Below are 27,426 nucleotides of genomic sequence, written 5' to 3' on the forward strand. Positions count from 1 at the left end.
ATCATTGTTTCTCTCATTCACATCTACTGCTACAGGCATTTCTTCCTTGATGAACAGCACATATCTGTAGATGCTTTAACACTAGAAAGTGGCATTGGGTTGGGGCAATGGCTGAATCCTCCCCAAACCTAGTGCACTTTGCCCATTACTGCTACAAACAAGGTTTCTTCTGGTTTCTTTCATTTTGGGAAAGGGGCTAAAAAATGTTTGGTCTTTTTTGGTGGCTGTCAAAGTTAGCATCAAATCCCATGCTGTGTCTCATGCTTCAGGTGAGCAGGGTACCTGGCACCACAGTATTATTATTTTTTAATTCTCCTATATGCATATATTTTCAGGACTGGAAAGGTCCACTTTTGGAGAAACATGCTCACCCAGAAAATAGCAGTAATGCTGTCAAAAGCTGGAAGCACAGAGCCCAGACAGCACACCACTTTCCAAGGTAAAGTCACTATCTAACAAGTTGCAGGAATACAGAAATGCTGTCAAAATAAAAATCCTAATAGCTGTTCTCACCCCACTGCAGACTCTCGGTATGAGGTGAGAAGATGAAAGAGGAAGTGATGACGTGCTTACGGAGTATATATGTAAGCCACATCATTGACACGCCACGAGGTGAAAACTTTGATGTTGGGTTATCAGCGAGAATGGCATGAAGCCATTTCCACTGGCACTCTCTTGTTATTTTCATTTATTCACAGCTATTAATTTAATACATTCCTCAAAATAATGAAGGCACACTTAATTCACACACTGCTTCTAAGAGCATAGTATATGGCTTACAGGCTGATCCAACTTGCATGAAGTTCATCACAGCAACTCAGAATGCAAGTCAGTGGTGTATGGACCTCACGTCTGAGCATGGGCCTGATGAGATGGCAGATGGTGTCCTGGATCAATGAGCTCCTGGGCAGCCCGTTTAGGATTTAGGTCTGGGGAACGTGAGGGCCAGTCAATGGCATCAATTCCTTTGTCATCTAAAAACTGCCTACACACTCTAGTCACATGAGGCCAGGCATTATCATGCACCAGGAGGAACCCAGGACCAGCATAAGGTCTGACATTGGCTCTGAGGATTTCATCCCAGTAACTAACAGCAGTAAGGGAACCATTGGCTAGCAAGTGGAGCTCTGTCAACCCTCCAAGGATATTCCTCCCCAGACCATTACTGACCCTCTGTCAAACCAGTCATGCTGGATGTTGCTGCATGCAGCAAATCGTTCCCCAAGGCATCTCCAGACTCTTTCACGTCTGTCACATGTGCTCAGTGTGAACCTGCTCTCATCCATGAAGAAAATGGGATGCCAATGCTGGTGTTTTCTGGAAAATGCCAATCGAGCTGCACGGTGCTGAGCTGTATGCCCCACTAGAGGACGTCGGGCCCTCACGCCACCCTCAGGAAATCTGTTTCTGACAGTTTGGTCAGAAACATGCACACTAGTATCCTGCTGGAGGTCATTATGTAGTGCTTCTCATGTTCCTCCTCGCACAAAAGAGCATATACCGGTCCTGCTGCTGGGTTTTTACCCTTCTATGTCTCTGTCCAGCTTCTTTGTGTAACGGCCTGTCTCCCGGTATTTCCTCTGAAACTGTGCTGAGAGACGCACCAAACTTCGTTGCGACGGCACGTTTAGATGTGGAGCAGGAAGGCCTGTGCAACCTGATTTGGTTGTGGGTACTGCCTCATGCTACAGACAGTAACCTAACCCTACAAAACACAAAACTAAAGACAAATCAGTCATGTAGAATAAGGAGAGATCAACTGTCTTATGATCACCACTTGGGGGTTGTCTTGCTTCTCCAGTGCACATCTTGTCAATTTTTAATTTGCACCAAAGCGAGTGAAACTGATTGACAATCACTTATGCTTCCTTACTGGAGAGATTGATATCCCTGAAGTTTAATTGTCTTGGTGTTATACAGTGATAATGAAGTGTTCCCTTAATTTTTTTTGAGCATTGTATTATGAAAGTTATTAACAGTCATTTTCTTCAGCGCAAATGTAGTGCTCTTACTGATTAAACACCATTTGGGAACGAGGGGTGACATAAAGCTTAATGTCGTGGACCTGTAGAGATTCAAAGACGGGGAAAAATACTTAATGTATCCTCAGTGTATTTAAGGGTCACTTTTATAAGCACCACAATATTTTTGTATAATTTATTGCATTTTTAATGATAGTTGATTCATCATACTTTGCCTTTACTCTGACAAGTTTTGAGGAGGACAGGAAGTAAGATAGAGGAGCGAGGACAAAGGGATCAGATAATTTCCTCTAGGTTGGGACTACCTAAAGCAGAATCTTAAAAATGATTTTTAACACCGTCCAAACACACAATGCAGACGGGCATACATTAGAAAAAAGCAAAAGCGTTTCTAATGTAAGATTGATGGATAAAGCTGGGGCTTAGTAAAGGGTCAAACAGAGGTTATGTTTTTAAACTTTTTAAAAAACTTTCAAGGATGAAAACATACCCAGCAGAAGGTAAATCAAAAGCAATATTTTGAAAGCACTTGAGTTATGCAGAAGATTGTTGGCCCTGAAAATTGAACTCATATTAGTTGAAAGTGAAAGGCGTCTGGAACAATAACGCTTTTATGGGGATTGAGTTACGGCTGCAGCTCAATTGCCTTAAGCATTTGAAAAACGTATTGTAATAAAGCCCGACAGACCAAGGTCGGCCCGACGCTGCTGCAGATCTTCTTATGGCTTGTCAAAACATTTTGAAAGTCAGCTAAATTGTATTTCTTTAATCAAATCAAATCAAGTCATTGAGTTGCAGTTATTCAGTCATGTGGTCGACACACAAAGATCTCAAAAGCAGAGCATCGTTAGTCCTTGATGGAGTCAAACACAATGAATGCCGGGGTGAAAATCAATCAAGACCGCAACACAAACCTGAAGCATCACCATGGAAACAAGTGCGACCCTGTTAATATTCCTTCATGCCAGACTAACCTGTTTACCTGGAGCTTTTCACTTCTTTATAATGCATGATGTTGCTGTATGGTTTGTGTGTTAGCGTCCACATGCTTTCAACCACAGCAAACTCTTACTTCTCATTTATACAAAAGCTCTTCTATTTCCATCTGATAATTAAAGGATGGACATGGACAAATGTACAGGAGTGTGGGAGACTGTCTAGAATAATCCCACCATCTGTCTCAGAAATGAAAAGTTCTCAAATTGTGTAAAGTGATTAGCTTGTCCTCAGTGAAAGTGGAAATGCTGCATGACATGACAAAAATCACAGCCAATGAGAACACAGTTGATGTGTAAAATATAGTTATGCAGAGCCAGATTTTGGACGAATAGGATTTCACAGCGGGCCACAGAAGTGCCTGAACAAAATGTTCTGTTGCTCATCACGGCTGGTTAGGACAAGAGCTTTTATCACTTATTGGTTAGGACACAGCCTGACAGAGTCTCCTTCTGGTCCTAAAAACACAAAGCCATGGTATGGTTTCTAGGACGTATTAGGCTTGCAATATTTTTGGAAAACGTAGCCCAAGACAGTTGACTAGTCACCCGACAACCTACTGCTTTATTAGTGACTTGTTTAAATGCTGAAATAGATCATATACACTAAACAAACAAAAAAAAAACATTCAAATGTAATGCTCCAACAATTAAAGGGGTCTTCCTATCATTAAAACTTTCACCGTCAGCGTTTAAAAAAAAAAGAGTTGCCAGCCACTGCCAAGGTTTTTGACCATTTTCACCTAAATTGAATAGCCCGTTTGTTTTATAAATATCTGAGCATGATATGTATCAAAATAAAGAACTGACCCTCTTCTTTTAAACAAACAAACAAAAAAGGTTTTATTCTAGCTTCTTGCATTCCTTTTTTATCAACACTTGAATATGGGTAAGTTTCATAAAAAAGCAACATTTCGAACAAAAAGCTGAGAAAATCACTTTTTGTTTAAGAAATGCATTCAGGTCAGATTCAGAACGATTATCAAACCCAGATTGAGTCGATCGAGTCCATCAACAGCCCTAAAGCTTCAGTCCTGTAGCCATCCAGAGTCCACATCTCATTCACTAACATTAGATAGTTTTGATTTATATTATATTTAATGTTGATGATTATGTTATTTTGCATGTGCATATGATTACATCCAATCGCTTGTTTTACTGCGTGTTGTTTCTTCCTCGTGTGTGTTTGGATCAGGAGATTCAGTACTCATTCAGAGGATGTGTTATAGCGCCTCCTAGCGTCTAACAGTGAAAACACGGACAATTCCGTTTTTGGCAGGGAAGCGTTTTCTCACAAATAACGTAAAATTCTGTGTTTGGCTGGGAAAGAGTTAATACATCCTGCAAGTTCCCTAAACCAAAAACGTCCTCGTCATCCATAAAAAAACATTTATATAATCAAGCTGTAAAAAAGCTGGCATGTGATGTCACAGGGGTGCATTCATTTGCATACGACTTGCATCATCACATCGTTTCCCTGCCCTCTGGTGATCAGCCGATGAGCAGCGAGTGGATTTAAAGTAGTTGTTTAATATAAGATTTTGCTCTTTACACTGAAGACTCACAGCAGCCAATCACAGCAGTGGGCGTTTACACTGAAGTCTCACAGCAGACACGCCCCTTCAAACAGAGCATTCAAATCCAAGGCTAAAATCAGGGTATAAAATTGTTTCTAAAAAAAATTCATATTAACATTATAAGCACACATTATTAAATAATGCAATAAATCCAGTTCATGAAAACTTTTTGACTAAAATAAACAGGAATGTTCACCCATCCCCAACTTTCTAACATTGGGAATCTTTCAAAGGATCGTTATCGTTAGCTCTTTTGATGTTTAGGAATAATACCATCTACTCTAATTTAAGTTTAGAATCACCGAATAGGCATCATTGAGATGAAAATGCTCTTATGGTTGATCATGTGTTCTGGTGTGTCTGACATCAAGGCTCAGGACTCATTTTTGCTGTTTCATTTCAATAAATGCTATTTTTGGATTGGTCAGGAAGCTTGAGTTCTGAAAGGCAAATTGTGTTCCTTATGACATAATGTCTAAGATGTTAATGAAACGTTAACATATTTGTAGTGTTAGTTGTTATCATAATGATAGAATAAAAGAATAGCTCAGAATTTATGTGGAACATGTTTTGAAAGCACAATGGCAAAGGTCTAAACTGACTGGCTGTTATCACGCTAACACTGTCTCAGAAGAAAACAAGTGCTGCGTGGGTGAATTTCCGCAAAGGGCCTTGTAAAATACAACATTACCAAGATTACAAAGACTCTAAACTTCTGCAACAAATTCATCACCTACAAATGTCAAGACAATTACTTTTGGACTTCAAATCCACTGCTCTGTTCAACGTTTCCGTTATAATGGATAATCCATAGTCTGTGAGGACTTTTGGGTAAATAAATGGTAAATGGACTGCATTTATATAGCGCTTTTAACAGACCCTATGGCCATCCAAAGCATTTTACATTTTGCCTCACATTCACCCATTCACCACCGACGGCGATGTCAGCCACGTAAGGCGCCAGTTCGTCGGGAGCAGCTGGGGTTAGGTGTCTTGCTCAAGGACACTTCGACACTTGGTCAGGTGGAACCGGGGATTGAACCACCAACCTTCCAGTTTGTAGACAACCTACATGAGCCACTGCCCCCCATGTGTGTGTTAGTGTATTGTAAAGTAAAACACTTTACAATAAGTGTATATATATATATACTGTATATATTCCCATATAGACCATATACTGCATTTTGAGCGCTGCTGAACAGATTTATAAACTACTCTAATTGGCTGTTGTGTTCACATGCTCAACATATATGTCTGTGATTGGCCGTTGTGTTCACAAACTCAACATACATGTCTTTGATTGGCCGTTGTGTTCACAAACTCAACATACATGTCTTTGATTGGCCGTTGTGTTCACACACTCAACAGACATGTCTCTTATGGGCTGTTCTGTTCACACACAACATATATGTCTTTTATTCGCTGTTGTGTTCACACACAACACATTTGTCTCTGATTGGCCGTTGTGTTCACAAACTCAACATATTTGTCTCTTATGGGCCGTTGTGTTCACACACACACTCAACATATGTCTCTTATTGGGAGTTGTGTTCACACACACACTCAACATAAATGTCTTTTATGGGCCGTTGTGTTCACACACTCAACATATATGTCTCTTATGGGCCGTTGTGTTCACACACACACTCAACATATATGTCTCTTATGGGCCGTTGTGTTCACACACACACTCAACATATATGTCTCCTATGGGCCGTTGTGTTCACACACACACTCAACATATATGTCTCTTATGGGCCGTTGTGTTCACACACACACTCAACATATGTCTCTTATTGGGAGTTGTGTTCACACACACACTCAACATAAATGTCTTTTATGGGCCGTTGTGTTCACACACTCAACATATATGTCTCTTATGGGCCGTTGTGTTCACACACACACTCAACATATATGTCTCTTATGGGCCGTTGTGTTCACACACACACTCAACATATATGTCTCTTATGGGCCGTTGTGTTCACACACACACTCAACATATATGTCTCTTATGGGCCGTTGTGTTCACACACACACTCAACATATATGTCTCTTATGGGCCGTTGTGTTCACACACACACACTCAACATAAATGTCTCTTATGGGCCGTTGTGTTCACACACTCAACAGATGTGTCTGTGATTGTTTTAAAATGATCAACGCTTCAAATACATGTTGTAAATAGACATCTCTGCCGCTCTTCGCCGAGTGCTTACACAGATACACACGGGAGCTTTTGAGAGCAGGCGTCCATCAGCGGATCCTAAATATATCCGCAGATAGACGGATCCGACACTTCGGAAAAACATTACTGCTATGCATCTTGAGCCAAAACAATGGCATTGACATGTTTTAACATCTGTCAGTGCGAGTTGTTTTCTGTTTTCTGTTAAAACAGCTCAATAACGCATTTTAGTCTGGGACTACACTTAAGACTAGTCTGTGATTCAACCAGGGGTTGATTTAATAATGTATAATGAAATATTGAGATTAACATGTCTTATCTTTATAAATGGAATCTTATTGTGTTGTTGACTATTGTGCAAAAATGGTTATAAACATTTAGCTGTTTTATATCTGCACCTCTCACTATTGAACAGATATGCTTGCCATCCATACATGGTGAGATGTCTGTAGACGTAGGAAGGAAAGGCCCTAATCTGGCCTCATTTTGCAGTACGTCCTTAATACAAACTACCCCATACGTCACTCAGACAACCCAGTAGATTTATAAACTGAGCTCTTTTCCATGCTGGAATAATAGAGGAATATCTGTCTGTGAAGTGTAAGAGATATACGTTTGACAAACCCTTGACAGAAACATTTACCACGGAAATGTTTCGTCTGCTGACCTCGCTCTTACTGACAGATTCTGAGAACAAGAACGTATGAATAAATGACAGGTCACAGGTCAGCACAAAGCCAGAAGAGCCTTAACCTCCATACTGAGTGATATCAAACGCCACAGGCAATAGGTGATATTAAGCACATCTATCTCTGTCAAAGATATTCAATTACCACAGGGCAATTTCCTTATGCACACTGCACAACTGGCCTCGTTGTCTGATCGTGTAATTCGGTTATTTATCTGAAATACAGTTTTCATAAAAACAACAATGGAGGACACGTTCATGAATTTTCATTACAACACAAATTTTTTGCTTTCATTTTAAAAGCTCAACGAAACCATGACCCTGTGTAAAGTGCTGTTTCTACAAACATCCTGTGACCTCTCATGATGAGTATTAAAGTCAACATGAAACCGCATTTGCAAACCCATGATGCTTTCCTAATGCGACAAATAACAGGATTTTAAATGACAAAAGAGGTTAAGGCAGGACTTGACTCAATCCTGTCATATATAGCTGAATGAAAACCGTGCCTAAATAGTTATTTGGCCTTTCAAGATTATTCATTCAGCGTTGGCGAAATGCAAAGCTGTTTCAGAGTACATTTCATCCTTTAGTCTTCTAATAAACAAAATAATGAACAAATTCAATCCCCTCTTAACCACTTAAACTCGGAGCGCTACCGGGAGGACGGGCGCCAAACCAGTCAAACACACAAGCTTTCGTCCTGTAACTTCATAACCACTTGCTTGATCAATGAAAAGTAGGTGTCAACTCTTAACAATTGCTTTTAAATTTGCTGAAATATTGCGGGTGTGCCATTGTTCATAGAGAAAAAAACCCTAAAAGCATCATAAATATAGATTATCTTGTGTCATATATCGTTGAAAAGGTCTCAGTTGGAGGAATACACAAACCATATTTGTTTCAGTTTGTGACCAAACTATACCAAGTATTTGGATGGAAGATCACTGCTGATGCACATAACAACAGTACACAGATGAGGCTTTTGCATTACGTTTCAGTAAACAGTGAAATAGTAAATCTGGACAAAGTACACAACTCTATTACTTGAGTAAAAGTAAAATTACTACTGGTGAAATATTACTCCGTTACAACTGACAGTTATAAAAATAGATCTTTAATTAAGTAAAGGTACAGAAGTACTTGTTTTAAGAGTACTTAAATATCAAAAGTAAATTTCCTTTTTTATGTCATTGCATTATTATATTGTTGTTGCATTATGGTGGTTTAAGCCAGTCAGTGATGCTCCATCCGACATGCATATGACTACCAAATGAGACCATGCACGTTATATCTAGTGAGAGTTCGAAGCCATTACTTTTAAAAATGCCATCATTAAAAATACCTTCAGGGTGTAAGTGGTGAATAAACGAGTGTTGTGATCTGCACTCTGCTAGTCTTGTACATGTGTGTTTCCCTTTCAGACATCAAAGATACTGAAGCACCTGGTGTCTGTTGGATGTGCTGGTACATAAGCATGTGTGTGTGAGAGCAGCTCAGGTGATGTGAAGTGACCTGGCGCACATCAAAGGTAGAAAGATCAAAACCGACTTAGTTGTGCTTGTTTATCAAGGGTGTGTGTGTGTGTGTGTGTGTGTGTGTGTGTGTAAAAGTGTGTTTCCACAACCTAAATGTGACTCCTTGGCATTTTCCTTAAAATGTCATTAATAGCATAAGAGAGGCAGAGATGTGTGATTGATTGGTGTGTGTGGAGAGGTTATTATAAACTCTCTGTAAACACAGCTGTCACTTTACCATTGTCTCTCTCTCTCTCTCTCTCTCTCTCTCTCTCTCTCTCTCTCTCTCTGTGTGTGTGTGTGTGTGTGTGTGTGTTTTAGAGTAGACAGCTTCATTCATTATAATGGGGGCGATTCAGTTTTGACACGTTGCAAGCATGCCACTTCGCTAGGTCCAAACTAATTGTGTGGCAAACTGAGAAAATTTACCGGCCATGAAACATTTATATTTTTGTCACCATGACAATGGCTTGTTTTTCTCCCTACACACACACGCGCACACACACGCACACACGCACACACACACACACACTGTATGTCATTCGCAGTATCGTATATGTGAAGAGCCAGCCTCCTCAGTAAAACTACACTTGTCAGAAAGATGTTAACACATCAGAAACTTGTCTTTGAATAAAGGGGGGGATTGAAGGTTTACATAAGTGGCCTTGACAAACGACAACACTTTTGTAGTGCAAAATTGAACAGTAAAATTGCATTTCTCAGAAGAAAAAAAAATGGCTTTGCAACTTTTTTATAGCACAATATAATAAGTAGTCGGCAAATAGAGCTGCTGCTAAAAAGTTACTGAAACAAAAACAATCATTTTATGAGCACGGGGAAAAAGAAAGAAGATTGTTTGCGCCTGGTAAATTAAGCTGACTTCCTATTGAGATCAACAAGAAACTGTTCCTCCAACTGCTATCAGAAGCCCTAACATTGCTAAAACCAGGAACTCAAAATGTAGAAAAAACTCTTTTCATAATGTAGATAGAAAGTTCTGTTCCAAACCCAAAGGAGCTGCTTCAGCAGGGTTTCCATCCAATTATGATGCACATTTTAAAAGTGCACATAAGAAATCCTGAATCTAAACGTTTGAAATGAGAGTAAACTTGCATGAAAATTTGCATTAAAAATGTGATGCACTTGGCAGGAGTGAATTATCTAGAAAAACTACATTACCCATGATTCTGTGCAGAAAATTCCACCAATCTGAGTTGCAGCAAAAACATGTACATAATCAAGTTGCTCTCGCTACGCTGTCAAAATACTTATACTATCAATATAACACTTGAAATACTTATCAAATTTATATATATATATATATATATATATATATATATATATATATATATATATATATATATCAATGAACTTACATTACTGGCCAAAAGTTTGGATACATGAATGTTTTGGATACAAAAACCTTTGCGTTCCCAAACTTTTGACCAGTAGTGTATGTCGTGATTCTCCAAGTAGCTTGTTGGCTTGGTTCACAGCTTATAAGGCTTTAACGAAGACTTCTAAAAATCCTTATGGGAAAAATTAATGACGCAAACATGCATGGAAACTAGTGGGTCTTCACAACACGCCAGAACTGTTTTGTGCGTGGCTGTTTCCAGGTAAATGGAGGCTGGTGACATATGGGAATAGGCATTTGAGCCATCATTATGTGAGCTATTGCGACATCTCCCTCATGCAGCATTGTTTAATTGCCCTAATACAGCAAATATAACTCTCCCCAGAGAAATCAAGAGGTCATTCAGCTGCTTCATCATGACAAGACAGGCTTCCTCAGGATAATGTGGATGAAAACGCTCAATGTTTTGCGTTTCTGAATCTTCACAAAGACACATAACAACTGTGAAACCTTTTGGAATGGAAACCGAACTATTGTCTCTTACTTACACAGGCAGCATCCTACACGAAACGGACATTTACAAAACATCAGTGCACTTAAAGTCTACATCTTGGCCCTATTTTAATGATCTGAGCTCGTGGTCTGAAGCTCATGGAGCAGGTGCACTTAGCTTGTGTCCAAATCCACTTTTGCTAGTTTTATGGTGTAAAAAACGGTCTGTGCACCAGGCTCGTGGTCTAAAAAGGTTCGTCTCTCATCGCTTAATGAGTCATGGGTGTGTTTTAGGCATAATGTGCAATAAACCAATCAGAGTCTCATCTTCCTTTACCTTTAAAAGCCAGTTGTGCTCGCACCATGAGCGGATTCACTATTTACATAGAGGAATATAGACACACTCAAACTGATGAGTTAAAATAGATGTGTGTATTGGCGTGAGGTTAATTCATTAATTAAAATGTCATTTGTCATTACTGCAAATAGGTCATTCTGATACATGCAATGAGTATCCATTATGACATGTATTTGTATCTTTACACTCTAAAAAATGCTGGGTTAAAAACAACCCAAGTTGGGTTGAAAATGCACCGACCCAACAATTGGGTTGTTTTAACCCAATGGTTGAGTTGTTCTAACCCATCAATTGGGTTGTCTTAAGCAACATTTAACCCAACCACTGGGTTAAAACAACTCAACCACTGGGTTAAAACAACTCAACCACTGGGTTAAAACAACTCAATTGTTGGGTCAGTGCATTTTCAACCCAACTTGGGTCGTTTTTAACCCAGCATTTTTTAGAGTGTATGTACACAGTAATAATACAGTTTTACATTGTAACCCGTTTATTTTGTAATATTTGGCATGTGTGTGCTGCTGCGCATCCCTGTGTGTGTGATAATCAGAGTGTGTGTGTGTTGTGCTCCGCCTATAGGCTTATATTACTAACACACTCTTTAAATAACACTATCTACTGCACAAATACTGCACTATTGACTTGAGAGCAGGTGTGTCAATGGTCAGAGGATTTTAGTTCCTCACAATAGCAACGCTCCAACACTGGGGGCAGTGTTTGAACTATACCATGGCCTTTGGGGGAGCCCACTTGTGTATGGGGGGGGGGAAAGAGAGAGAGAGAGAGAGAGAGAGAGAGAGAGAGAGAGAAAGAGAGAGAGAGAGAGAGAGAGAGAGAGAGAGAGAGAGAGAGAGAGTAACCACCATAGTCATTGATCTATATTTTTGATATTCTTGCACTGCTCTGCTTCAGTACACAGAGATCTGTATGCTAGGATGCCAAAAAGGTTTAAAAGTTACATTTTAGTCTGGTTTGCCTTAGATCTAACGGTGCTCGTCAATTTAAAAATGATTGAGATGGCCAATCAAATCAAAGTAGGCGGGGCTTGCGTGCACTCTCTTTTGGCTCGTGCACACAGTCGTCACACACAGACGAGCATGACAATCTATCGCTTAATGCCATTCCGGAGACTCTTAATATACAATCATCGATCTTTGATTTTAATGCAAAAAAACACGAATTGATAAGTCAAAAAGCCACCCTCAAATAGCCTATAAACCAAGCATCCGGCTGTCTTTGAGACAGTTAAAGTTACTCGTCAGGCTACAAAAGAATACCATAATTCCTCCACTCAACTAGGCTACAACACATCATTGTGAATAACATGCCTTACCTTAACACTAATCGACCACAAAGGCCTGGGGTACGCTTTTTTTGCTTTTACTAAATGTACTAAACGAGTGGACTTTGCACCGCAGCGCCACCCCACCTCGATGGTCAAGACTAGAATAGCATATAGTTATTTTTATTGAAGTGAATAAGATTTAAATCGCCATCATCCATGAATTAATTATATTTTTGAGCAATTTTACACATAATAATCCACGATGGCACATTACACAAAACTGAAATTGCACCTCAAAATAGCACAGTGTCAATATTTTTTGGGGAACGGGGGAACAGATCCGCCAGTGCATTTGATATTTAAACAACGAGGAGCAGGATGTGAAAATGAAAACTGCGTTGGGCTGAAACTGGCAGAAAACACTTGCGTCACACTGCACCGGGTCAGTGATAGGGCCCTTTGTTATTATGCCCTGGGGACTGAACCCATGACTTTAACATTGCTGGTGTCATGCTAACAGGTGATCTAACAGATACTGACATACTCAATGGCTCTACATAGACAGAAAGCACATTAGATTTCAATACAGGCAACATGATTTATTTTTTTCACATCACTAACTGCAAAACATTCTGTGATCCTACAAAGTACACACACAGTGCTGCCGTAAAGAGTGATCCAATGGTTCATTGTCCATTATCAATAGAGTAGCGATGCATGAAGCGCAGATTACTCAGAGGTCACTTTCAAACGAAGCCGTTTTATATTGGTCAGCGAGGCGAAACCGCACATCGAAAAACCTTGAATCTGACTCCTATTGAGAAGACTGCTTGTGGCCTGCTGAAGCTCACTGATTAAAGGTCAGTGTAACGGCACCCGCAGCATTTGGCAAAATAAAGGTGTGTTAGGTTTTTTGTCTCCGAAACCAGAGAAGCGGCTCACCAGGGTTTCGGAACGGAGCAAAATCATGTGCAAACTGTAGCAGGAAGTCTATAATACTTCTATGTGTTACCTAACATGGAGTGACCAGAAGGCCTGGATATTATTCAGCATCAAAGAGGGACGTCTGACATGCTCTGCTATCAGTGGATGCACACAAAGGCTTTTGAAAGGCTTGAATGGGCCTATCTTTTTGAAACGCTGAGGAGATTTGGATATGGTGGATTGGCTTGTTCTATAAAAATCCTTCAGCTGCAGGGCTGATCAACAACATGGTGTCAAAGTCATTTAACATTTCCAGACGCAGGGCTCCTCCGTCCTCTTTATCATTTCCACAGAACCTTTTGTAGAGAAATAAATAGCCTTTGCGCTATTGATGTCTTACTCTATCTAAACTGTCCTGACACATCTGATCCCACTTTACTAAGTCTTATCGACACATTTAGGAAAACATCAGGCTTCAGAATTAATAAGCTGCAAGATTTATCCAAAGTGATAGAATTAATATTCTGAAACTGAACCGACTGCTAATGCATATGGGCAAACAGATGGCTAACTTTAATGTCAAAGGGGTCATGAACTGCATTGTTTTATAATGTTTCCAGGGGTGGGTTTCTACAAATGTTAGTATGATTTTTACAGAAAAAATTGGCAGTGTAAGCGCCCACTGCTGTGATTGGCTGATATCTTCGCGTATGAAATAGCTAGTATTACACATTGAATACTACTATTAGGGCTCTAAAGGATGATTAATCGTGAAAGTGTTAATTATAGCATTATATTCAGATCTATGGCATTATATTCAGATCTATGGCATTATATTCAGATCTATGGCATTATATTCAGATCTATGGCATTATATTCAGATCTATGGCATTATATTCAGATCTATGGCATTATATTCAGATCTATGGCATTATATTCAGATCTATGGTATTATACTCAGATCTATGGTATTATATTCAGATCTATAGCATTATATTCAGATCTATGGCATTATATTCAGATCTATGGCATTATATTCAGCTCTATGGAATTATATTCAGATCTAAGGCTTTATATTCAGATCTATGGCATTATATTCAGATCTATGGCATTATATTCAGATCTATGGCATTATATTCAGATCTAAGGCTTTATATTCAGATCTATGGCATTATATTCAGATCTATGGCATTATATTCAGATCTATGGCATTATATTCAGATCTAAGGCTTTATATTCAGATCTATGGCATTATACTCAGATCTATGGTATTATATTCAGATCTAAGGCTTTATATTCAGATCTATGGCATTATATTCAGATCTATGGCATTATATTCAGATCTATGGCATTATATTCAGATCTATGGCATTATATTCAGATCTATGGTATTATATTCAGATCTATGGTATTATACTCAGATCTATGGCATTATATTCAGATCTATGGTATTATACTCAGATCTATGGCATTATATTCAGATCTATGGCATTATATTCAGATCTAAGGCTTTATATTCAGATCTATGGTATTATACTCAGATCTATGACATTATATTCAGATCTAAGGCTTTATATTCAGATCTATGGTATTATACTCAGATCTATGGCATTATATTCAGATCTATGGCATTATATTCAGGGCTATGGCATTATATTCAGATCTATGGTATTATACTCAGATCTATGGCATTATATTCAGATCTATGGCATTATATTCAGGTCTATGGCATTATATTCAGATCTATGGCATTATATTCAGATCTATGGCATTATATTCAGATCTATGGCATTATATTCAGATCTATGCCATTATATTCAGATCTATGGCATTATATTCAGGTCTATGGCATTATATTCAGATCTATGGCATTATATTCAGATCTATGGCATTATATTCAGATCTATGGCATTATATTCAGATCTATGGCATTATATTCAGATCTATGGTATTATACTCAGATCTATGGCATTATATTCAGATCTATGGTATTATACTCAGATCTATGGCATTATATTCAGATCTATGGTATTATACTCAGATCTATGGCATTATATTCAGGTCTATGGCATTATATTCAGATCTATGGCATTATACTCAGATCTATGGCATTATATTCAGCTCTATGGCATTATATTCAGATCTATGGTATTATACTCAGATCTATGGCATTATATTCAGCTCTATGGCATTATGTTCAGACTATGGCATTATATTCAGATCTATGGTATTATACTCAGATCTATGGCATTATATTCAGCTCTATGGCATTATGTTCAGACTATGGCATTATATTCAGATCTATGGCATCATATTCAGATCTATGGCATTATATTCAGATCTATGGCATCATATTCAGATCTATGGCATTATATTCAGATCTATGGCATTATATTCAGATCTATGGTATTATACTCAGATCTATGGCATTATATTCAGATCTATGGTATTATACTCAGATCTATGGCATTATATTCAGATCTATGGTATTATACTCAGATCTATGGCATTATATTCAGGTCTATGGCATTATATTCAGATCTATGGCATTATACTCAGATCTATGGCATTATATTCAGCTCTATGGCATTATATTCAGATCTATGGTATTATACTCAGATCTATGGCATTATATTCAGCTCTATGGCATTATGTTCAGACTATGGCATTATATTCAGATCTATGGTATTATACTCAGATCTATGGCATTATATTCAGCTCTATGGCATTATGTTCAGCTCTATGGCATTATATTCAGATCTATGGCATTATGTTCAGACTATGGCATTATATTCAGATCTATGGCATTATGTTCAGACTATGGCATTATATTCAGATCTATGGCATTATGTTCAGACTATGGCATTATATTCAGATCTATGGCATTATGTTCAGACTATGGCATTATATTCAGATCTATGGCATTATGTTCAGACTATGGCATTATATTCAGATCGTGAAAGGTTGCCGTGATGATCATTGTAGCCGATCACAGACATGTTGAGCTCATGAATGCTGTGATCTCGTCATTACAACTCGATTTCTGCTCACTAACGAATGCTTTCCTCATAACTAACAGTGCAAACACAATGTCAATAAGAGATCTGTTGATTAATACGGGAGTTTTGTCACGAGTCCAGAACTCAGTCTCTGATAAACTTTAATTTGAATCACAGTTTAAATAACAGATTATTTTCATCCTAAGAGAAACAATGTGAAGTTGAGCGTTTAGTCACTGGTTTGATTTACTGACAATTTGTAGTCAATCCTGTATCGCTCTTCTCTCCTCGTCATCTCACTAACACTCCAGTGGGCGGGGCTAAAGTGTTGATGATGAAGTGGGCGTGGCCAGTGATGATGATGATGAAGTGGGCGTGGTCAGAGTGAAGATGCAGAAGTGGGCGTGGTCAGAGTGATGCGAACAAGTGGGCGTGGCCAGATTTATGATGAAAAAGTGGCCGTGACCAGAGTGATGATGAAGTGGGCGTAGCCAGAGTGATGATGATGAAGTGGGGCGTTCTCTGGGCTTGGCGTCATTAAAAGCTGTTTCTGGACTAAAAAGGACGTTTTCAGTTCGGAAACTCACAGGATATTCTCAAGGAAAATTAGATTTTTCTGTTCATGACCCTTTAATAAAGAATAAAATTAAAAATAATGCTCCCTGCCCGACACAAGAACTCCTGTGTGGATAGAGACTGTAAGAATGCTATTTGAGAATCTACGTCTCTGGTCTTTAATAAGTTCTTTTCTTTTTTTGCAATAAAGTTACAATCTCTGTTTCTGTACATTATGTTCCTCAATTTCTCCTTCAGTGCATGTGCACCGGTTGTGTTTGTAGATTCACATCTACTTCATCTTCATCTACTACACTGTAAAAAGTGATACACCCTCAAAGTAGGGTTTATATATTTAAAATAGTTATACTCTAGTTTATTTTATTTGTTTTATACTAAAGAGAATCAAAATACTTCCTCTTTACTTAAAATTTATCAGTTTTTATATAACAAAATATTTTAAATAAAACCATTGCAATTTATTTGGGTAGTTATTTGTATGTGGTTATTGTGTACAAGAAATGTTATAAAAGTGAGTTGACATACACAATTAATTTGAGCTGCGTTGTCGATGTGGCAGGTGTGTTCATCAAACGTAAATATTTTAAATTTTATAAGTTGGCATTATCCCTTTTTCTCTGGCGCGAGGGGACTTGCCCAGGCAGATGCAGTATCTCCCTCGGCACTTCAACTGATCGTTCGATGCAGCGGATCTGAGTTTCAGGAACTGATTAACACGGTAAGTTGAACAAATTTAGCCAAATGACTGGTAATGTAAAGTCACGCGAAATCGCTTACTCCAGGGAGCTGAGGTTAGGTTTGCAAATTGTAGGCTACTGTGTAGCTAGCTGTCCTGCACACATGGCAAGCTAAGATAGCTGCACAGTGCGGTCGATCGGCAGACAACAGTTAACATTAATAAGTTAATATGAAATTAATAAGTGCTGTAGTCATGCCTACTATGTGTTTTACATCATTGCCTGTTATCATCGCCACTATAACAACATTCAGGAGGGACGTGTTTAAAAATGCAGATAGGTAGGTAATAATTCATTGCACAAATGCCCTCAGTTATATTTTTATATTGCACAGATTCAATTTCGGGATCATATGCGATCGAAACAGTTGCAATTTCAAGACAATAGTTCAATAGTTGTGCAGGCAAATAAGGGAAAGTAAAATGCAGGACTCTGGAATCAGTGAATATGTTAGTATACTTTTGCATTACTAATTCAGATGCAAAGTTTATATTTTATAGATGTATGCTTAGTAGACTATCTGTTTTTAGAGATTTGATCCACTTTTTTAATGCTGTATAGTCGATTATTGACAGATTTGTGGTTGAAAAACCCTACAACTTCTAACCCATAAATAAGTTGCATTTAACACATTTTTAACCTTATTCTAACATGCATTTTCCTGGTCTTTAGATACCCAAGCGCTTTTGTTACATGGGGTCTTCAAGCTTCACATCCAGGTAAGAAACACTTCAAAATAGATACATGGCTATAACTCATCACAAGGCTAAAGAATACAGTGCAGTATGCACTAAGTCAACAACAGTATCTTTTTCGTGCTGTGCCACAATCAGAAAAATTATGAGAAAAATTCTGGAATGTTTTCATTAAAAAGCTTAATTTCTTTTTGACTTAAGATAGAAGGACATGGACATCTTGGATGACATGGGGGTGAGTAAAATTATCAGGAATTTTTTATTTGAAAGTAGACTATTCCTTTATTAATGGGATGACCAATCAGGTACACGCAAATACAATTGCATTGTTTTATTGTAATGGATCATTTGAACCAGGAAAAGACAACACTCATGCTACAGTAGATCATGATAGTTTAGTACCCATACTCAATGGCATTGTCATGATAGACTTCACTCTGGTCTCATGCTCTAGTCACAGTATCCATCTAGTATCCACCACTTTTATCAACAAAAATTAAATTTTGACTTTGTGTCTTATCTGTCTTCTACCTGTCTGCTATATGCATGTAATTTACAGTTTGTCTGACCAAAATCTTTATCTTTTTTTTGTCTCCACCAATAGAGTCGTGATGAAACCGAGGTGCATATTGAGCTTGGCAGTTTTAGCCCACTGAAAATGTACATGTGCCATCAACCCGACACAATTTGGATGATCATAGAAGGACAGCCCGTGGTCAGAGGTGTGCCAAACCTGTCGAAAGCCTGCTGCTTCCTGTTTGGACTTACCTATGCCCTTGACCTTAAGTATCCCTAAAAACTGATGTATACATTTGAGCTATATCAGTGGCTCTTTGTGGGACTGATACTTAATGTGGACTTTGGACTGTGTTCTGTTTTCTCATTACCTCATGAGGTATATAATCAACACCGTTGTGTACAATGTGATGTTATGGCTTACATTTACCTTTATCTAAACATTGCAGATTGGGCAGTTTGGATATTTTACTTTACTCTTCAGAACAGGTGAAAAATACACATATACAGTGTTTGTTTTATATTATTGTGTACATGTGCAGCCACATTTATTGGGTGTTTTGTAGTCACTGTTAAAAGTGACACTGGTTGACATTAAATAAATATTATTGTCTTCAGTCTATCTTCCCATCTTTTTTCTTCTTCAATTGAATGTGTAATTGTTATTAACAAAGTCTGATTATTCAAAGTTAATCACTGTAGTGCTTAGAATATAGACATTTAGATTTATTTTCTGAGATTATAGCTAGGGCTCAATTAAAATGTTTATTCACGTGTGATTAGGTTAATTTTACTAAGAAAATACATTTCATAAAACCTAATTAAAATGAGTACAGGTTACTTGTAACAACCCACAAATAAGTTACCTGTACTAAGAAAAGTAGGTTTATCTAACTGATTAATACTAGTATTATTAGTTAACTCAACTTGATTTTGTTGCGTTTGTATTAAGTAATGTTACAGTGTTTATTATACTTAAAAAATGCTGCAAGTTGACTCAACTTAAAACATCCAATGCAGCCACTTGCCTCACTTTTTATGAGTTATATATAGGTAGTACTTTTTACAGTGTACTAATGCAGAAATATTAAAATGATAATTTTGTCTTGGTCACATAATTAAGCCTATTTCTCCCCCGAATTTGCATTGCTGTAATGCAAATGAGATGAGACCGAATGCAAACGGATAGGCTACTGTCAGGGGTGCACCGTCTGCTCCTGGAGATCTAACACACGTGTCTGCACAACCTCGATCATCTGCTTCAGGACTGCTGGATTTAGGTCAGATATTGCACAGGAAGGTTGCTGAAATGAGCATCACAGTATGTTTATGGCAGCATTTATTTTACTGCCTTTAATTTAGTTTACTCATTATATTGTAGTAATAAGAATCTAATATGAATCCCCATGAATGGGATTTACTTGTGTCATTAAAAGGCCATATGCAAAATATTGTAATACACTGTAAAAAAAGATTGCTGTGATTATCTCAACTTGAAATTCCACATTATACAATAAAAAAGTATGTGTCTATGCTTGACTTAAAATCTTAAGTTTAGTTAACTTAAATATCCAACTAAACTGAAGTTATCTCAACATATTTTAAGTTTTAATAACTAATTGCAGCAACATTTTTTACAGTTATATAAATATAAAACATTTTTTCTTGAAAAATACACACAACAGTTCAAAAGTTTGGGGTTGGTAAGAATTTAAAAATATTTTAAATGAAGTCTCTTCTAAAATACAACAAAACATGCAATACCATGAAATAATATTACAATTAAAAAAATAATAATTAAAAAATGTATTCCTTTAAAATGTATTTAATTCCTGTGATTTCTGCATCATTCCTCCAGGCTTCAGAGTCATATGATCCTTCAGAAATCATTCTAACATGAATATCACGCCTCTTGTGCAGCAGAAAATACAGAGCAGACTCATAAAAGAATGAGTTTGGTCTGGTGATAGCCAGACAAGGTTTTCGGATATTTTATAACAAAAAACGTATATATTGTGTCTTTAATGCAAAAACAAAGCAATATCTTTAATATTTTTATATTATTTAAACTATTGAAAATAGATTATATATATATATATATATATATATATATATATATATATATATATATATATATATATATATATATATACACAGTGCCTTGCGAAAGTATTCGGCCCCCTCGAACTTTGCGACCCACATTTCAGGCTTCAAACATAATGATATGAAACTGTAATTTTTTGTGAAGAATCAACAACAAGTGGGACACAAACATGAAGTGGAACGAAATTTATTGGATATTTCAAACTTTTTTAACAAACCAAAAACTGAAAAATTGGCGTGCAAAAATATTCGGCCCCTTAAGTTAACCCTTTGTAGCGCCACCTTTTGCTGCGATTACAGCTGTAAGTCGCTTGGGGTTTGTCTCTATCAGTTTTGCACTTCGAGAGACTGACATTTTTGCCCATTCCTCCTGCAGAACAGCTGAAGCTCAGTGAGGATGGATGGAGAGTGTCAGGTCTTGGTAGATTTGCAGTGGTCTGATACTCCTTCCATTTCAATATTATCGCTCGCACAGTGCTCCTTGGGATGTTTAAAGCTTGGGAAATCTTTTTTAATCCAAATCCGGCTTTAAACTTCTCCACAACAGTATCTCGGACCTGCCTGGTGTGTTCCTTGTTCTTCATGATGCTCTCTGCGCTTTAAACGGACCTCTGAGACTATCCCAGTGCAGGTGCATTTATACGGAGACTTGATTACACACAGGTGGACTCTATTCATCATCATTAGTCATTTAGGTCAACATTGGATCATTCAGAGATCCTCACTGGACTTCTGGAGAGAGTTTGCTGCACTGAAAGTAAAGGAGCCTAATAATTTTGCACGGCCAATTTTTCAGTTTTTGATTTGTTAAAAAAGTTTGAAATATCCAATAAATTTTGTTTCACTTCATGTTTGTGTCCGACTTGTTGTTGATTCTTCACAAAAAATTACCGTTTCATATCATTATGTTTGAAGCCTGAAATGTGGCAAAAGGTCGCAAAGTTCAAGGGGGCCAAATACTTTCGCAAGGCACTGTATATTATATATATATATATATATATATATATATATATATATATATATATATATATATATATATATATATATATATATATATATATATATATATATATATATATATTCGTTGTATGTACCCTGTGAGTGTTTATGAGATTCCTCCAGTAAAATAGCCATCCTTTCACATTTAAAACACTCAGTACAGGCTGACTTCAGGACAGTATTTATTTAGCTAAAACCAGAAATTTTGCCACAATTTCAATTTGAAAGACAACTAACAATGAATAATTTAACCAACGCATTTTTTGTCATATATGTACCAGTACAAATCTTCCTATTTCGCTCTCCTCTCCTGCTCTCTGGAAAAGGTCATGTGGAATGTCATTATTGTACATTACGCCGGTTTCAAGGTCACAGGATTTCTCTCTTCAAAATGTGAGGCTGGAGCACTGTATGCGAGGTAAGAGCGAACACAAGACTGGAATTATTACAGTACACCTGGCTAATGTGCACTCCAGCCGTGTTACATCCACACAACATCCTGGACATCTGTGTGAAATGTATGAAGTTCAGAGGTCTACAAAAGGTCTCATTGCATTACGGTGAAAGAAAGTCAATATCAGCGTCTGATAGAAACCCCGAATCATGTCAGCAGAGAAAATACATTACTCTGTATAAACTGAGGCCTTCTGAGGACACGTCCTTTAATACATTTCTAAACATATTGACGTGATTGATCGGTTGTGTGGTGTCTACGACCTTTACCTTGCATTTGTAAAGAGACTGAACAATATTGGAATTTTGTTTGCTTTTTTGTTTTTGCCAGAAAGACCTGATGAGTATTTTTATGATTTCTTCAAGTTTAATGATGCAACTGAAAACATCTCCCTCTCTCTCTCCCTCTCTCTCTCTCTCTGTCTGTCTGTCTCTCGCTCTCTCTCTCTCTCTCTCTCTCTCTCTCTCTCTCTCTCTCTCTCTCTCTCAAGATTCAAGATTCAAATAGCTTTATTGGCATGGTGAAGGAAATCTTTACATTGCCAAAGCATTCATAACACTATACGAAATAAATAATAATACAAATAAAATAAAATTACATGAAAATAAACATAGCAATAAAAATGTCCAATCTTCTAATATTTACAAAGTGGTTAGCTCTGTCCTGCTGGAGGCTCTTTTGTCGTGACAGGACTTCACGTATCTGGCAGCCAGGTTTGGGTTCGCTGGGCTTTCTCCGAGCAGGAGTGGGAGTTTGTCCATATTTGATAATTGAAGGAAGTCGTTCTGATGGGTTGTGAAAATGGGATAGAATGTGTCTCTAATGTTTTTATAATTGGGGCAGAATGTCAGGAAATGTAGCTCTGTTTCCAGCTGCTTCTCTGTGCAGTGAGGACACAGTCGCTCTTCCTTCGGCAGCCAGGTCTGTCTGTGTCTGCCTGTCTCTATGCTCAGACTGTGTTCACTGAGTCTGTACATGCTCAGGACTTTCCTCAGCTTAGGGTCGCTCACTTTACTCAGGTATCCTGCCAATTCATATTTTCTGTTTAGGGCCAAATAGCATTCCAATTTACTCTGTTTCTCTGTTGCAACTGTCCAATGTTTGAGGTATTTTTCTTTTTGTGTTTTAATGATTTGGTTTGGTCTGGCTATGTTTTTATTGTCAGTTTGTGACGTCAGCTCTAAGACCAGTCGGCCGAGGGCGTTGTTCTCTGGCTTCAGCTCTCGGTAGGTCAGGGCTTTGTGATGGAGGGTCTGTTCATCGCTACTTTTTAAGTGGGCATGGAATTTAATGGCTCTTTTTTGAATGGTTATTACCAGGGGGTATAGTCCTAATTCTGCTCTACAGGCATTATTTGGGGTTTTGCGCTGAACTCGTAGCAAGATTTTGCACAGCTCGGTCTGCAGAGTCTCTATTGGGTGTTTGTCCCATGTTGAGAACTCTTGGTCTGAGAGCGGACCCCAGACTTCACTCCCGTACAGCGCGATGGGCTCTATTACGGTCTTCATTATTTTTAGCCAGATTCTGATTGGGATGTCAAATTGTATATTTCTCCTAATAGCATAAAAAGCTCTCCGTGCCTTTTCTCTCAAGTCCTTAACAGCTTTTTTAAAATTCCCTGTGTTGCTAATATTTATGCCGAGGTAAGTGTAATCCTGTGTGTGTTCGAGGGGCATGTGGTTTAATTTGAAACTATGATGTTGGTCTTGGCGGTTGGGTCTCTTTTGGAAAATCATTATTTTAGTCTTTTTGGGGTTAACTGATAGAGCCCATGACTGACAGAAGTTGTTTAGGAGGTCTAGATGCTGCTGTAGACCCTCTTTAGTGGGAGACAGCAGCACCAGATCATCAGCAAACAGAAGGCATTTGACTTCAGTGTCCAGTAGAGTAAGGCCAGGTGCCGCAGACTGATCCAGGGCCTGTGCTAGTCCATTTATGTAGATATTGAACAGCGCAGGACTTAAGCTGCAGCCCTGTCTCACTCCACGACTCTGAGGGAGGAATTCTGTGTGTTTGTTTCCCATTTTAACTGCAAATTTGTTGTTGGTGTACATTGATTTGATGATGTCATAGGTTTTTCCTCCGATGCCGCACTGGATTAACTGAAGAAAAAGACCTTCATGCCAAATGGAGTCAAAAGCTTTTTTGAAATCAACAAAACATGAGAAAATTTTACCTTTGTTCTGGTTGATTTGCTTGTCAATTAAGGTATGGAGGGTGTATATATGGTCTGATGTGCGATATTTTGGTTGGAAGCCAATTTGACATTTGCTCAGAACATTTTTGTCTCTGAGAAAATGGCCTAGTCTGCCGTTTAGGATGTTGCAGAAAAGTTTGCCTAGGTTGCTGTTTACACATATACCACGGTAGTTATTAGGGTCAAATCTGTCTCCGTTTTTATGGATTGGGGTTATAAGACCTTTGTTCCAAATGTTGGGGAATATACCTAAACTCAGGATGATGTTAAAGAGCTTGAGAATGGCTAATTTGAATTTGTGGTCAGTGTATCTAATCATTTCATTTAGGATGCCATCGACACCACAGGCTTTTTGCGGTTTCAGGTTTTGTATTTGGTCTAATAGTTCAGCTAGTGTTATTGGAGAGTCTAAGGGGTTCTGGTAGTCTTTGATGGTTGATTCTAAAACCTTTAGTTTGTCACTCAGGGCATTTTGTTCCTGATTTTTGTTTATGTTACTAAAAAGGTTAGAGAAGTGGTTTATCCAAACATCTCCATTCTGAATGGCTAGTTCTTGATGGTAAGATTTGTTTAGTGTATTCCAATGTTTCCAGAAGTGGTTAGATTCTAAGGATTCTTCCATTTCCCTGAGTTTAATTTTTGTGTTCTGTTCTTTTTTCTTTCTTAAAGTATTTCTATATTGTTTAAGTTTTTCGTGATAAAGATGACGGATGTTCTCATTGTCAGCATCTCTGTGTTTCTGGTTGGATAGGATTCTTAATTCTTTCCTAAGTTTTTTGCAGTCATTGTCAAACCACCTCTCAGTGGCATGTGGTCTTTTTGCTTTTCTTTGTGTGGTTTTTAAGTTGGATAATGTTGCTGATACCTCAAATATTCTGTTCAGCTTTTCTACTGCCAGGTTTGTACCTTCACTGTTGTGTGGGAAAGGAGTGGCAAGGAATTTATCTAATAGGACTTGAATTTTTTGTTGACTAATTGTACTCAGATAAGTATCTTTACTGTTTTGTTTCCATCTATACATGTTTCTAAATGAGTGGAGCTGGGTTTGTTTAGATGCTTCTTGGTTGGGCATTGCTCTGTTTAAGTAGAGGGTTATTTTACTGTGGTCTGATAGTGGGCTTAGTGGGCTGACTGTGAACGCTCTGAGGGAGTTTGGGTTAAGGTCTGTCAGAAAATAGTCGACTGTACTGCTACCGAAAGATGAGCTGTAGGTGTATCTACCATAGGAATCTCCTCGAAGCCTGCCGTTGACTAGGAACAGACCTAGTGTGCGACACAGATGAAGAAGATGTGTTCCGCTTTTGTTTGTTGTTTTATCATAGTTGAGTCTCTGTGTGTGTATAGGTGTGTGGAGGACATCTCCTCCAGGCAGGTGTTTGTCTCCCTGAGAGTTGAGTGTGTCAAGTTCTTCACCTGTTCTGGCATTCAGGTCTCCACAGAGCAGTACGCTTCCCTGTGACTGGAAGTCATTAATGTCTTCCTCAAGAATGGAGAAACTGTCTTCATTAAAATAGGGGGACTCTGCTGGAGGGATGTAAGTGGCACACAGAAAGATGTTTTTCTCTGTTGCGGTGACTGTCTTATTAATTTCTAACCATGTGTAGAATTGTCCTGTTTTAGCTACATTGATGGCATGGGCAATATTTGATCTGTACCAAATAAGCATGCCTCCTGAGTCTCTTCCTTGTGTCACTCCTGGCAGTTTAATGGATGGGATGATGAGTTCTCTGTAGCCTTTAGGGCAGCCGGTGGGTCCATCTCCTCTGCTCCATGTCTCCTGCAGGATGATGATGTCCGAATTTTTTATTTCTGAGTTGAAATCTGGGTTTCTGCTTTTGAGGCCAAAGGTAGATGATCTCAGGCCTTGAATGTTCCAACATGCTATTATAAATGCGTTGTTGTCCATGAGGTCTTATTTTGGTGATAAGTTGACCTATGACAGTAGGTGTGAGCAGATGAGGTTGAGCATCTGGCGGATGTCTCTTAGCTCTGTTGATGTGGCTTGCTCTGGTGCTGTTGTGGATCTTCTGCTCACTATCTGAGCGTAGCTGAGTCTGCCCGGGGCCTGTGGGGTATGAGGAGTCTCTCTCTCTCTCTCTCTCTCTCTCCCTCTCTCTCTGTCTGTCGGTCTCTCTCTCTCTCTCTCTCTCCCTCTCTCTCTGTCTGTCTGTCTGTCGGTCTCTCTCTCTCTCTCTCTCTCTCTCTCTCTCTCTCTCTCTCTCTCTGTCTGTCGGTCTCTCTCTCTCTCTCTCTCCCTCTGTCTGTCTCTCTCTCTCTCTCTCTCTCTCTCTCTCTCTCGCGCGCATGCGTGTGTTTAGTGTGGTGAGGAGTGTGAGAGTTGTTTGATTGATCGTTCCTTTACTTTTTTCCCCCTTTAATCTTATTTCATGGATTTTTTTCTCACTTTAGTTAAGGATTTAATAGCGAATTGGTAGGAAAAACTTGGCAGCTTCCATTTGAGGAAGTTAAGCATGGCTCCACTTTCTAATGAGGGAACGTCGGGTTTCTCCATTGGAAATGGATGCAAATGTTTTCCTGACCAAGGTTGTACGGTGGAAGATGTACTGATGGCTATGGGCAATGTTGTTGGCCATGAAAAGATTATTTCAGCGTCTAGAATGAATAAGTCTGTAGTGGTGTTTTTGGAAGAGGAAAAATTAGTGAACGTGCTTGTAGAGAGTGGAATTGAAATAGCGGAAACTTTTGTGCAGGTGTCACCTTTGCGTTCACCTGCTACGCGCGTCATAATCTCGAACGCTCCCCCGTTCATAACAAACGAAGCGATCACAA

General features: G+C 38.4%; 1 protein-coding gene and 1 long non-coding RNA gene across 2 annotated transcripts in view; one reads left to right on the forward strand and one right to left on the reverse strand.

Annotated features, from left to right (window-relative positions):
- Positions 1 to 27,426, reverse strand: part of rngtt (RNA guanylyltransferase and 5'-phosphatase) — a 159,889-nt gene that overhangs the window by 33,570 nt on the left and 98,893 nt on the right. The window lies entirely within an intron of this gene.
- LOC137040849 (uncharacterized) lies at positions 17,503 to 19,414 on the forward strand. Its single transcript, XR_010897995.1, has 4 exons — positions 17,503 to 17,653; positions 18,345 to 18,391; positions 18,569 to 18,602; positions 18,972 to 19,414. It is a non-coding gene; the product is annotated as an uncharacterized lncRNA (long non-coding RNA).

Source organism: Pseudorasbora parva, chromosome 15 (assembly GCF_024679245.1).
Source record: "Pseudorasbora parva isolate DD20220531a chromosome 15, ASM2467924v1, whole genome shotgun sequence".
In the NCBI taxonomy this organism is placed as follows: domain Eukaryota; kingdom Metazoa; phylum Chordata; class Actinopteri; order Cypriniformes; family Gobionidae; genus Pseudorasbora; species Pseudorasbora parva.